Source organism: Anabrus simplex, chromosome 5 (assembly GCF_040414725.1).
Source record: "Anabrus simplex isolate iqAnaSimp1 chromosome 5, ASM4041472v1, whole genome shotgun sequence".
Classification (NCBI taxonomy): domain Eukaryota; kingdom Metazoa; phylum Arthropoda; class Insecta; order Orthoptera; family Tettigoniidae; genus Anabrus; species Anabrus simplex.
In genome coordinates, this window is record NC_090269.1 from 440,595,003 (window position 1) to 440,607,726 (window position 12,724).

At 40.7% G+C, this 12,724-nt stretch overlaps 1 pseudogene; it reads left to right on the forward strand.

Annotated features, from left to right (window-relative positions):
- LOC136874624 (uncharacterized) overlaps window positions 1-12,724 on the forward strand; it is a 62,380-nt pseudogene that overhangs the window by 16,320 nt on the left and 33,336 nt on the right.

Consider the following 12,724-nt stretch of genomic DNA (forward strand, 5'->3'; position numbering starts at 1 on the left):
ATGCCACGCTCCACACGAAAGCCTTTAAAACATCTTTCTAATTCCGATATCAATGTTTGAAGTGAGCAAATTTCTTTTCTTAAGAAAGCTCTTCCTTGCTTGTGCTAGTCTGCATTTTATGTCCTCCTTACTTCTGCCATCGTTAGTTATTTTACTAGCCAAGTAACAATATTCATCTACTTCCTTTAAGACTTCGTTTCCTAATCTAATATTTCCAGCATCACCTGCCTTCGTTCAACTGCACTCCATTACTTTTGTTTTGGACTTATTTATTTTCATCTTGTACTCCTTACCCAAGACTTCATCCATACCATTCAGCAACTTCTCGAGATCTTCTGCAGTCTCAGATAAAATAACAATATCATAAGCAAATCTCAAGGTTTTGATTTCCTCTCCTTGGACTGTGATTCCCTTTCCAAATGTCTCTTTGATTTCCTTTACTGCCTGTTCTATGTAAACATTGAAAAGGAGAGGGGACAAACTGCAGCCTTGCCTCACTCCTTTCTGGATTGCTGCTTCTTTTTCAAAGCCCTCGATTCTTATCACTGCAGACTGATTTTTATACATATTGTAGATAATTCTTCGTTCTCGGTATCTGATACCTATCATCTTCAGAATCATAAATAGCTTGGTCCAATCAACATTATCGAATGCCTTTTCTAGATCTACGAATGCCATGTACGTGGGCTTGTCCTTCTTGATTCGATCCTCTAAGATCAGACGTAAAGTCAGGATTGCTTCACGTGTTCCTATATTTCTTCTGAAGCTAAATTGATCTTCTCCCAACTCAGCTTCAACTTGTTTTTCCATTCTTCTGTAAATAATATGTGTTAAAATTTTGCAGGCATGAGATACTAAACTAATGGTGCGGTAGTTTTCACACCTGTCAGCACCGGCTTTCTTGGGAATAGGTATAACAACATTCTGCCGAAAATCGGATGGGACTTCTCCTGTCTCATACATCCTGCACACTAAATGAAATAACCTTGCCACCGTGATCGTACCTAACCTAAAACACCGTAAAAGTTATGATTCGTGTATCGCTTGAAAGCTTGTTTCTACCCGTCAGGATGGCTCGCGCTGTTCCTAATCCTTTCCATTTGAGAAAAGCAGAACTCATTTATGAACTTTGTGTCCGAAAAATTAATCCAACAGGCAATGTCAGAGATGCCACTAGCCTATTGAAACCGTCGCTCACCTGTAACCATACCTGAGTTAACTACAGACGAGTTTCGTGAGTCTTGGGCCATGATTAAAGATAAGTTAGCTGAATTTAATGCCATTCTTGTGTCCTTTTGTGCTTCTAAGCCCTCGCATGGCCAATTAGCGCGGGTTAAGAGGCTGTTATTACACTACTTAGACAGAATTAAGGATTTGTTGTCTCTCGAATTGCCGGAAGTTAAGCGGCAGAAATGTCAAGTTTTCGAGAATTTTCGACAGAATCAGAGGTTTTCTTGAAGGCAATAAGTTAAATAACACAGTTTCTGAAATTCAAGTGTCTATCCCATCTGAAAGGTGTGACAGTGTTAACTCTGGTAATGCATCTGTTGCTGCTCAAGGGTGCAATCTGACACATAGTGCTGGAGTTATTCAAGAGTCTGAGGTGACTAATGCTGCCCTGGGATCTTCTGTTTCATTGTCTGGAACTAGGACACCTGTAAGTCATTCTAATGATCTATCTCCTTTGCATGTTGGTACCCGCACAAGTTTTCCTGTGCTAACTGGTAATTCTGTTGAGGCTCAGTGTCTGCCCTGTATTGTTAATCAGCCCGGTTCTGATGCAATGGTGCAAAACCACCCCCCTGTCTTAGCACCACTGGTATCAAGTGCTCCTTTAGGTTGCATAACCCCTACACAACCGGTTAATGCCCCGATGGTCTCTCAGATTAGTGAGAAACTTTCACTAGTGAGGTTGTCTGTGCCCGTAACGTTGCAGGCTAACGTTAGTCCTAACCTAACCTGTACTCCGTCCTTTTCACAAGGGCACTCAAAAGGGAAAGGATCAGCAGAGTCCATCTCTCCCATGTGAAGGTGCCTTAAGTCTGGTAGGGAGGGGTAAATACCATTGTTGGTGACCATGAAGATTTAGTTGTAAGCTATTTGTAAGAGTTTAGTTATAAAATAATGATAAGTTTATTGTAAGGTATTTATAAGGTTTTAGTTGTAATAATAAGTTTTGTTGTAAGTTAGTTGTTATTGTGTAGGTACATACTTTAGGTATCCCCTAGTGTAATGGATTTAGTATTATAAGTTAGGTAGGTTTTAGTTTAGGTTCACTGCTAGGAATTTATTCCCCTTACTTTCAAGTTTAGGGTAAACTCCTGTAGTTCCTTTCACCCCCACCATAAACTTGTCAATGAATGAATTATAGTGCTTACCCCGGGGCTAGGTGCCCTAATAACCCTAGTGTGCGAGAGGGAGTCCCTACTGCATACTCATTAAGCCACCCATTGGGTGACTCCTCGCAAGATCTTTGAGCCCAGCAGCATACTTTTACCTCAGTATTCCCCTGTCTGCTGCGGTTTGTTTATGTTACGGTGGCTGCAGTGACCAGCTTCTTCTGGCGGCAACCTGAAGTGCCAAGTTGGGAGGCGCACTCTGTGCCTTGGGCGTTTCCATCCGGCATAACTGGACAGTGTCTCACCCATCTGCTTATCTGGTGCAAGATACCACTGGACTGCAATTTACATAGCTACCTAGGTTGGACTGAAATTGAATGGAGGCTGGCGACAAACAGCCGTGTCGGTAGCCGCATCATCAGCGAGAACCTGTGGCCTAGCTGTGCTGTGACTCGTGTGGAAACAGGTGCAAAATACTTAAACCATAACTTGACTAACGAGGCTTTGAAGGATGTATGGCAACAAAGTGAGAAGTTTCTGGTTTACTAACAATTGGCAGAAGGAAAGAGTGTACATCCTTTGGTGGACAAAGTAGAGATTGTCGAAACAATTGTAAAAGGTTCAGAAGGCATTTTGAAGTGTAGTGACAGTTTGTTTTGTTTTTGTTAGAAAGTCAACTTCAAGAAATCACAATTGTTAGGGTAATGTATCTTTCCTATCTATAATATATGAGAACGTTTTATAAATTGATCATCTTCTCCCCGGTAAAAATATGTTATTGGTCGAGCGTGGCTCGACTTTCCGGGGGGGGGAGGAAGATGTCACAGGTGTAGAATGTGCTAGAAAGTGGGAAGTGTTTATTGAAGACCTTCCGTAGTACTTACTGTATAATCTGAAGTGTGGTGAGATGTTTTATTTGTAACGACCTAACCTGTACAGTATAATATTTGATAACATTTGTATTTGTAAATAGTAGATTTCAGTTCTATATTTACTGGAAGTGTCCAGAAAAGTTGTGACGCGAATTTTTGAACAGGGTGTGTTGCCTTTTGTTGGTTATGTATTCTAGAATGTATGTTCTGACTATTCTGGAAATGGAAGATTCGCGAGTGTGTGTATTCGAGAAACTTATTTAAAGTTCGCAACTGAAGTAGGAGTTGTGATTGGTGAATCTGGGAGACGATAGGCGGGCTCATGCATTCTGATTGGCTACTCCAAGGCCAGGGTTTCCCTTATTAAGAGAGCGAGGCAGCATTTCGTGGTCTGTCTTGGTCTGCCTGTGGTCTGTCAGCAGTCTATCTGGTTGTCCGACGTTTTGACGTCGTCTCACTACCGGGATTGGCCACCTTGTGGGTAAGCACTCTTGATTTCTGTTCCAGCTTAAATTTCCTGTAATGTTCGCTTGCCTTTTCATATAGGAGTCTACCTCAACCTCATCTAGATTCGCCACTTAATTATTTATGACGCCGTAGCTTTTCAGCTGGGCTTGCCTGTTTGTTTTCGAGGCATTCCCCGTTTCTTGTTTCGCTAAATATGTAAATTGTAGTTTAATATATTTACCTTGGGGTTTTGCCTCTGGTAGTTCCGAGTCACTTGATGCACACCAGAGTTTTTGAAAAGTACGTTTAACTTCACTGGAAATTATAGCGTATTACATTTCTTCTTACTTACTAAATTGCATTTTACAACTGGATTTGTAACTAGATGTATAGTTCGTTTGAATCTTCAAACTTGTAGGAAGCTATTGTCAAAGAACGTGTATTAATAATTGGTGTGTGTCAGCCGAACATGGAGATTGTATTTTATTATCGTTATGTGTCGGTACCTTCCGCATGGCAGAATTTGTTCGGAATTTATTTGTAAAATACATTTGTAAATAATATTTTGAAAATTAAGGATCACGGTTGATTATTTCTGAATCTGCGACCAAAGCCATATCCATGCCTTTGGTAGGTTCCCAGCCTCTTCCCACCTTCCTAGTTTATTGTCATCTTGTTGGCCCTACTGATACGTACTAAAGTTGTTATCGGCGGAGATCCGCGTAGTTTCAGCTGATGTTTCACTGAGTGTGTAGTGGTTTTTGGTATTGTGTAGTTGGTCTTACTTTCCTCCCTTTATTGTGTTTAGTGTTTTGTTTAGTGTAATCGCTGTAGTAGCGGTTACATTGTCAATACTGTACATATGATAGTCTTGTTTTAAGTGAAAATTCACCAACGTGTTCACTAGTGTAACATTTTTTAATCAACTTGATATTTTGTTAATGATAAAAACTTGTAATGTTTTAATGTATTCACTCATGCAACATATTTTTATAATTTCCAACCAAACGTCTGGTATAATTTTGAGGTATTGATATGACTGATGATGCCCCACAGAAGGGGTGAAACATGTCTCAACTATTTTAACGATGTTTAACTAATACGTTAACATCTTGTACTGTATTGAATAGGTTGATGTTAAAATAAATATCTTATATTATATCTTGGAACATACCACTTGGTCTAGCAACTCATCTCCCTTCTACAATCTTTGCAACATTTTCATAACACTACTCTTTTGTTGGAAATCACCCAGAAGAAATAGAGCTTGTTTTATTTTCATTTTTTCCAGTTCTTGAATCCCTGGTGAGTGTCTCATACACTGGAACTATATAATAGTTGGGGTCTTACCAGGGACTTGTATGTCCTCCCCTTTACATCCTTACTACAAACTCTAAATACCCTCATAACTATGTGCAGAAATCTGTACCCTTCATTAACAATCCTGTTTATAGTATTCTGTAAGGTAATGGTGGGGCAAATGGACACTATAAGTGTGTCGTCAATTTCAAATTTCTATTTTTCTATTTTGTATCACTAATATGTTAGTTCAAATAATACACATGGCATTTTTAATCAAAGTTGATATTCTGCTCAGAAATAATGAAGTACTGAGCAAACAGACACCTGACTCTCGCTTGTCACTGGAGCAAGCAAAGTATTGATTATTTCCATTCAAAACACACACAGCATGAAACAAGGAAGAGTAACTGCACACAATTTTAACCATCTCTGTATACACATCATTTTTATAGCTATCACATTTATCACCCTCTTGGCCCATTTTTCATTTGTTTTCGGTAGATCCTGAAGCCCATGACATAGGGTTGTCCCCTTTGCTACCACCAAGGTAAACTGCCCCAGACTAGTCAGCCACTCCCAGATGTGCTCAGTTGGAACAACTCAAACTAAGAAAATCACTTAAAATTACACCCTGGACTTGATGGGGAACATACCTCTAATATGGTTGAGACAAGGTCAACTAATAGCTATAAATAATACAAGTTGAGGCATGATGTCAGTTTTGAGGGAAACATGTTTATTAAAACAAACAGGAAAAAAATGGAAATAGACCACTCCAATCAAAGTGGGACAAAAATTTACACGATGGAAAGATTGTCTCAATCTTTCATAGGGCTTATCTTGAGGAAATATACATTTACAAATAAGCAACTAGACGCCAATACATGTACTTCACACTGACACAAGAAACAGATTGTAAAGTTATCACCTCTTAAGAGGCAATTTGGCTAGCATGCCCACACCATGCACCTGGCTGTTTGAGAATTCTTTCCTCTTCAGATGAGTATTCCCTTACGTGCACACTTAACATTGCAGTGGAGGTCCCTAACTTTATACATGTTCTAATGCCCTTCAGGGAGAAAATAACCTAGTCTAGCTGTGCACAATAATATACACTGAGTGGTAACACATCCTACCAATTTATAACTTGAGAATGAGCAGTAAACAAGACATCAAACTCAACTTTGGATCAGGCCACACACCATAAATCACAATAAAAGCAACAAATATACACTGACCAAAGACCACCACATTCTGACAGATCTCACTTATGAAATCTTGATGGAAATGTATCCGAATAATTAATATGTACATACATACATTATCATTATAGACTGTTATGGCTTTCAGCGTTCAGTCTGCAAGCCTCTGAGAATTTACTAAACGTCGCCACAATCCTCGATTTCCAACTAATGTTGTGGCCTCATTTAGTTCTACAGTATACCTCTTATCTTTAAATTGTTAGAAACCGAGACTAACCATCGTTGTCTTTGTTTCCCTCTACTTCTCTTACCCTCCATAGCAGTGTCCATTATTCTCCTAGCTAACCTATCCTCCTCCATTCGCCTCACATGACCCCAACACTGAAGCTGGTTTATGAGTACAGCTTCATCCATCGAGTTCATTCCTAAATTAGCTTTTATCTCCTCATTCCGAGTACCCTCCTGCCATTGTTCCCACCTGTTTGTTCCAGAAATCATTCTTGCAACTTTCATGTCTGTTACTTCTAACTTTAAATAAGATATCCTGAGTCCACCCAGCTTTCGCTCCCGTAAACCAAAGTTGGTCTGAAAAGAGACCGATGTAAAGATGGTTTCATCTGGGAACTGACTTCCTTCTTACAGAATACTGCTGATCGCAACTGCGAGCTCACTGCATTAGCTTTACTACATCTTGATTCAATCTCACTTAGTAAAATACCATCCTGGGAGAACACACAACCTAAATACTTGAAATTATCGACCTGTTCTAGCTTTGTATCACTAATCCAACATTCAATTCTGTTGAATTTCTTACCTACTGACATCAATTTAGTCTTCGAGAGGCTAATTTTCATATCATGCTCATTGCACCTATTTTGAAGTTCCAAGATATTAGACTGCAGGCTTTCGGCACAGTCTGCCATTAAGACCAACTCGTCAGCATAGGCCAAACTGCTTACTACATTTCCACCTAACTGAATCCCTCCCTGCCATTTTGTACCTTTCAGCAGATGACCCATGTATTTTTTTTTGCTAGGGGCTTTACGTCGCACCGACACAGATAGGTCTTATGGTGATGATGGGATAGGAAAAGCCTAGGAGTTGGAAGGAAGTGGCCATGGCCTTAATTAACGTACAGCCCCAGCATTTGCCTGGTGTGAAAATGGGAAACCACGGAAAAACATCTTCAGGGCTGCCGATAGTGGGATTCGAACCTACTATCTCGCGGATGCAAGCTCACAGCCGCGCGCCTCTACGTGCACGGCCACATGATCCATGTAAACTACGAACAGCAAAGGTGAAAGATTACATCCTTGTGTCTAACCCCTGTAAGGAGGCACTTACAGAATCCGCCATAATGATGAACTGTATGAACACCAGGAGAACATCATCATGTCTATAAGGAAAAGGCGTCTGACCTTTTATGGACACTTGACCCGTCTGGATTCCAAAAGATTCACCAACAGGATATTCACAGTAACAGGAAGAGGCAAGGCTTCTAAGAACAAATGGATCACATCAGTTAAGTCAGATATGGAACAACTAGATATCCCACTGGGACAAACTCATGACCGACTACTGTTCCGTCAAGCCATCCGACATGGAGTTTCCCCAACGTCCCTTACAAGTAAGAAGACTACAGGAACTAAGTGGACCGAGGAGAGAAAGCTGGCTCATAGTCAGCAAATGAAGGAGTATTGGAAGAAGAAGAAAGCAACAACTTTACCCAAGAGTAGATACGAGCCCCGTGGTCCTCAGTAGGCCTAAACGACAAAGAAAAAGAAGAAGAATGATAATGAAGATGTGAAGATCAAAGAGACTTGGAGGACTTACTTTGATGAATTACTAAATGTGAATTGCAAGCAGCCTACACAAAAATACAGTACCGGTACTACCTCCTGCAAGTCTGCCTCTGACAACAGGTTAGAATTAACATGGAATGATGTAGAATATGGCTGGAAATACATCAAAACTGGAAAATGAGCAGGAGCTGATGAAATTAATGGAGAAATGATCAAGGCAAAGGGCATTTCTGGAAAACATAGGACCTACAGACTCTTTCATAAGATCTGGAAAGAAGGGGACATACCAGTCGATTGGAAAACAGGCATCATAATTCCAATCTACAAGAAAGGAGACAGAAAGAAATGTTCCAACTATAGAAGCATCACTTTAACACCTCAAGCTGGTAAACTTTATGAAAGAATTGTAGAGCGTAAAATCAGACCCCTTATTGAAGACAACCTCTTTTAAGAACAGTATGGATTCAGGAAGGGGAGATCAACAACTGATTTAATCTTTACAGTCCGTCAGTTAATGGAAAAATACTATGAACACAACTGAGATTTGTGGCTAGCCTTTCTGGATATCAAGAAAGCATTTGATGCAGTGAATAGAGAGAAGGCGTGGGAAGCACTGAAGAAAATTGGAATACAGGATGACATGATACACTGGATCAAGAATTTGTATGAAGATACCCGAAGTAAAGTCAAAACACCTGTAGGAATGACTGAAACCTTTGATATAAAATCTGGGTTAAGACAGAGTGGTGTTCTGTCTCCTTTTCATCACTGTGATGAATGAGATCCAGAGAAAAGTTCACCAAACCATTGGAGGTAAGAAAATAAAAGTTATATTGTTTGCGGATGATACATGCTTGTGGGGAGACTCTAAAGAAGACCTTCAAGAACAAATAAACTACTGGACAGAAGCTGCTAAAGAATATGGACTCATCTTCAGCCAAGAGAAAAGTGAGGTTATGATCATGAAGAGATACGGGCAACCAATGGGACACATTGAAATGGAGGGGAAACAGCTAGAGATGAACCATCGATTCAAATATCTTGGAAATGTTATCTCTGATACTGGTTCTATAGCTAAGGAAATTTCCCACAGAATTCAGGCAGGTAGCAACTTTTACAAAATAGACAAAGACATAATATCGAACAAGAAAAGGTAAGAAAGTCATATATGAAACTTATTACGTACCATTCCTGACATATGGTTGCGAAACATGGGCCATGAGAAACAAAGATGTTAGTAGAATCCAGGCAGCAGAAATGAGATTTGTCCGTAGCATGATCGGCAAAACACGGAGGGACAGAGTCCGTAATGAGGAAATCCGCAAGCAGGCTCGAGTTGTAAGACTGCAGGACAAAATAACAGTGCAGCGACTGAGATGGTAGGGACATATGCGATGCATGGGTGATAACACATTACAAAAAAAATGTACGATCTAAAACTTGAAGACAAAAGACCAAGAGGGCGACCAAGACTCAGGTACAAGGACATGGTGGAGATTGACATTCAACAGAGAGGGCATACTTTGGAAAGCATTGAAGAAGGAGAGAAGTTCAGGGACCGGAACTGGTGGAGAAGCCTCGTTTGCCGACCCATCGCTTAAGATGGAACGACGTGGGATATGTATGTAATAATAATAATGATGATGATGATGATGGAATTTTAAAGACAACCAAACTCCTACAATTTGAACTTGAAATATGAGATTGCAATGACAGAACGAAAAACCCACCAATAAATTTCCAACACTTATGACATTGCGCACTTGATGCCACAAAAATAATTCATATATTTATACACAAACAAACATAAAGATGACATTAAACAGAGGTGTGGATCAGAACCCCACCGGCATTCACACACTCTCATACTTCATGCAAATGACCTGGAAAATAAGATGGCATGTAGACATACCCTTTGAAAACCCGTCATCTAACTAAACATATCCATTACTGAATTGAATTCTAATCCCATTTAAAGTTACAGTTAATTCAAGACGTCCCTTGTGTCTCTACGTCAAGAAAAGAAAGTACGAACCACTGATTAAACAGAAAAAGTATTTTCTCGTAAATAATGTTAACCAATCACCTACACAATTTTAATTAAAGTGGCAAACTGTTATTCCAAATATATAGTCAAACATGTACATTACAATATTTACATCTCAATGTCAAATCTATCCTACATCTTAGGATGTAGTCTGGTAGAACAAAATACATTAAGCATAATAAATTTACCCTAAAGTGCAAACCATGTCACCTTGCTGCGGTGGGGAGGTTTGCATGTCCCAATGAAGCAGATAGACGAGCCGCAGGTGCAACCATATCGGATGGCTACCTGTTGAGAGAACAGACTAGGGAATGGTTAATCAAAAGGGGGGTAGCAGCCTTTTGGAGGTTGCAGGGGCGGCAGTCTGGATGATTGCCGACTGATATGGCCTTGTAATAATACTCAACATGGCTTAGCTGTATTGATACTGCTACACGGCTGAAAGCAACAGGGAAACTACAGCCGTAACTAACTCCTGAGGACATGCAGCTCTCTCTGTATGAATGATGTACTGATGATCGCTTCCTCCCAGGTAAAATATTCCAGAGGTAAACTAGTCCCCCAATCGGATCTCCAGGTGGGGACTACACGAGAGGGGGTGATCATCAGGGAGATGGATACTGACATTCTGCGAGTTAGAGCGTGGAATTTTAGAAGTTTGATACATTGTGCTAGGTTAGAGTATCTGAAAAGGGAGATGGGTACACGAAAGATGTAGGTGGTTTAAGTGAAGTATGTTGGCAAGAAGAACAGTATTTTTGGTCAGGTGACTACCGATTTATCAACACAAAATCAAACAAGAGAAATGCAGGAGTTGGTTTACTAATAAGAAAATAGGGCAGCGGGTAAGCTACTACACCCAGCATAGTGAAAGAATTATTGTCGTAAAGATAGACACCAAACCAATGCCCACCATAATAGTGCAGGTCTATATGCCTACTAGTTCAGCGGATGATGAGGAAACCGAAGGAATGTACGAAGAGATAGAAGATTTAATACAATATATAAAAGGTGACAGGAATCTAATTGTGATCGGAGAATGGAATGCAGTGGTAGGCCAAGGAGGAGAAGGTAATACAGTAGGAGAATTCAAATTGGGACAAAGGAATGAAAGAGGAAGTCGGCTGGTTGAATTCTGCACTGATCATAATTTAACCCTTGCCAATACTTGGTTCATACAACAGAAATGACGGCTGTACATGTGGATGAGACCTGGAGACATGGGAAGGTATCAAATAGTCTTCATTATGATTAGGCAGAGATTCAGAAACCAGGTATTGGATTGAAAAACATTCCCAGGAGCAGACGTGGACTCTGACCACAACTTGCTAGTCATTAAATGCCACCTGAAGTTGAAGAATTTGAAGAAAGGAAAGAATGCAAAAAGATGGGATCTAGAAAAGTTGAAAAAAAAGAGTGTGAGGGATTGTTCCAAAGAATGTGTTGCACAAGGGCTAAATGAAAAGGCTGAAGGAAACACAATAGAGGAAGAGTGGATAGTCATGAAAAATGAAGTCAGTAGAGCTGCTTTTTTTTTTCTTAACGTCGCACCGACACATATATGTCTTATGGCAATGATGGGAGAGGAAAGGCCTAGGAATGGGAAGGAAGCGTCCATGGCCTTAATTAAGGTACAGCATCAGCATTTGCCTACAGTGTTCCCATCACTTCCCTACTTCCCCACACTTCTCCATTGAACAGAATTATTGGCTACAGCACTCCCATCACTCTCCTACTTCCCTGCCCTTCTCCATTGAACAGAGTTATTGCCTACAATGGTCCCATCACCTCCCTACTTCCCTGCTCTTCTCTATTGAACAGAGTTATTTGCTACAGCGTTCCTATCACTTCCCTACTCTTCTCCATTCAACAGAGTTATTGCCTACAGCATTACCATCACTCCTCTACTTCCCTGCCCTTCTCTACTGAACAGATTTATTGCCTACAGTGTTACCATCACTCCCCTAATTCCCTGCCCTTCTCTATTGAACAGAGTTATTGCCTGCATCAATCACATCACCCCCCTACTTCCCTACTCTTCTCCATTCAACAGAGTTATAGCCTACTACGGTCCCATCACTCCCCTACTTCCCTGCCCTTCTCTATTGAACAGAGTTATTGCGTACAGCGTTACCATCACTCCCCTACTTCCCTACCCTTCTCTATTGGACAGAGTTATTGCCTACAGCGTTCCCATCACTTCCCTACTCTTCTCCATTCAACAGAGTTATTGCCTACAGCGTTACCATCACTCCGCTACTTCCCTGCCCTTCTCTATTGAACAGAGTTATTGCCTACAGCGTTACCATCACTCCCCTACTTCCCTGCCCTTCTCTATTGAACAGAGTTATTGCCTACAGTGTTACCATCACTCCCCTAATTCCCTGCACTTCTCTATTGAACAGAGTTATTGCCTGCATCAATCACATCACTCCCCTACTTCCCTACTCTTCTCCATTCAACAGAGTTATAGCCTACTACGGTCCCATCACTCCCCTACTTCCATGCCCTTCTCTATTGAACAGATTTATCGCCTACAGCATTACCATCACTCCCCTACTTCCCTGCCCTTCTCTATTGAACAGAGTTATTGCCTGCATCAATCACATCACTCCCCTACTTCCCTACTCTTCTCCATTCAACAGAGTTATTGCCTACAGCGTTACCATCACTCCCCTACTTCCCTGCCCTTCTCCATTGAACAGAGTTATTG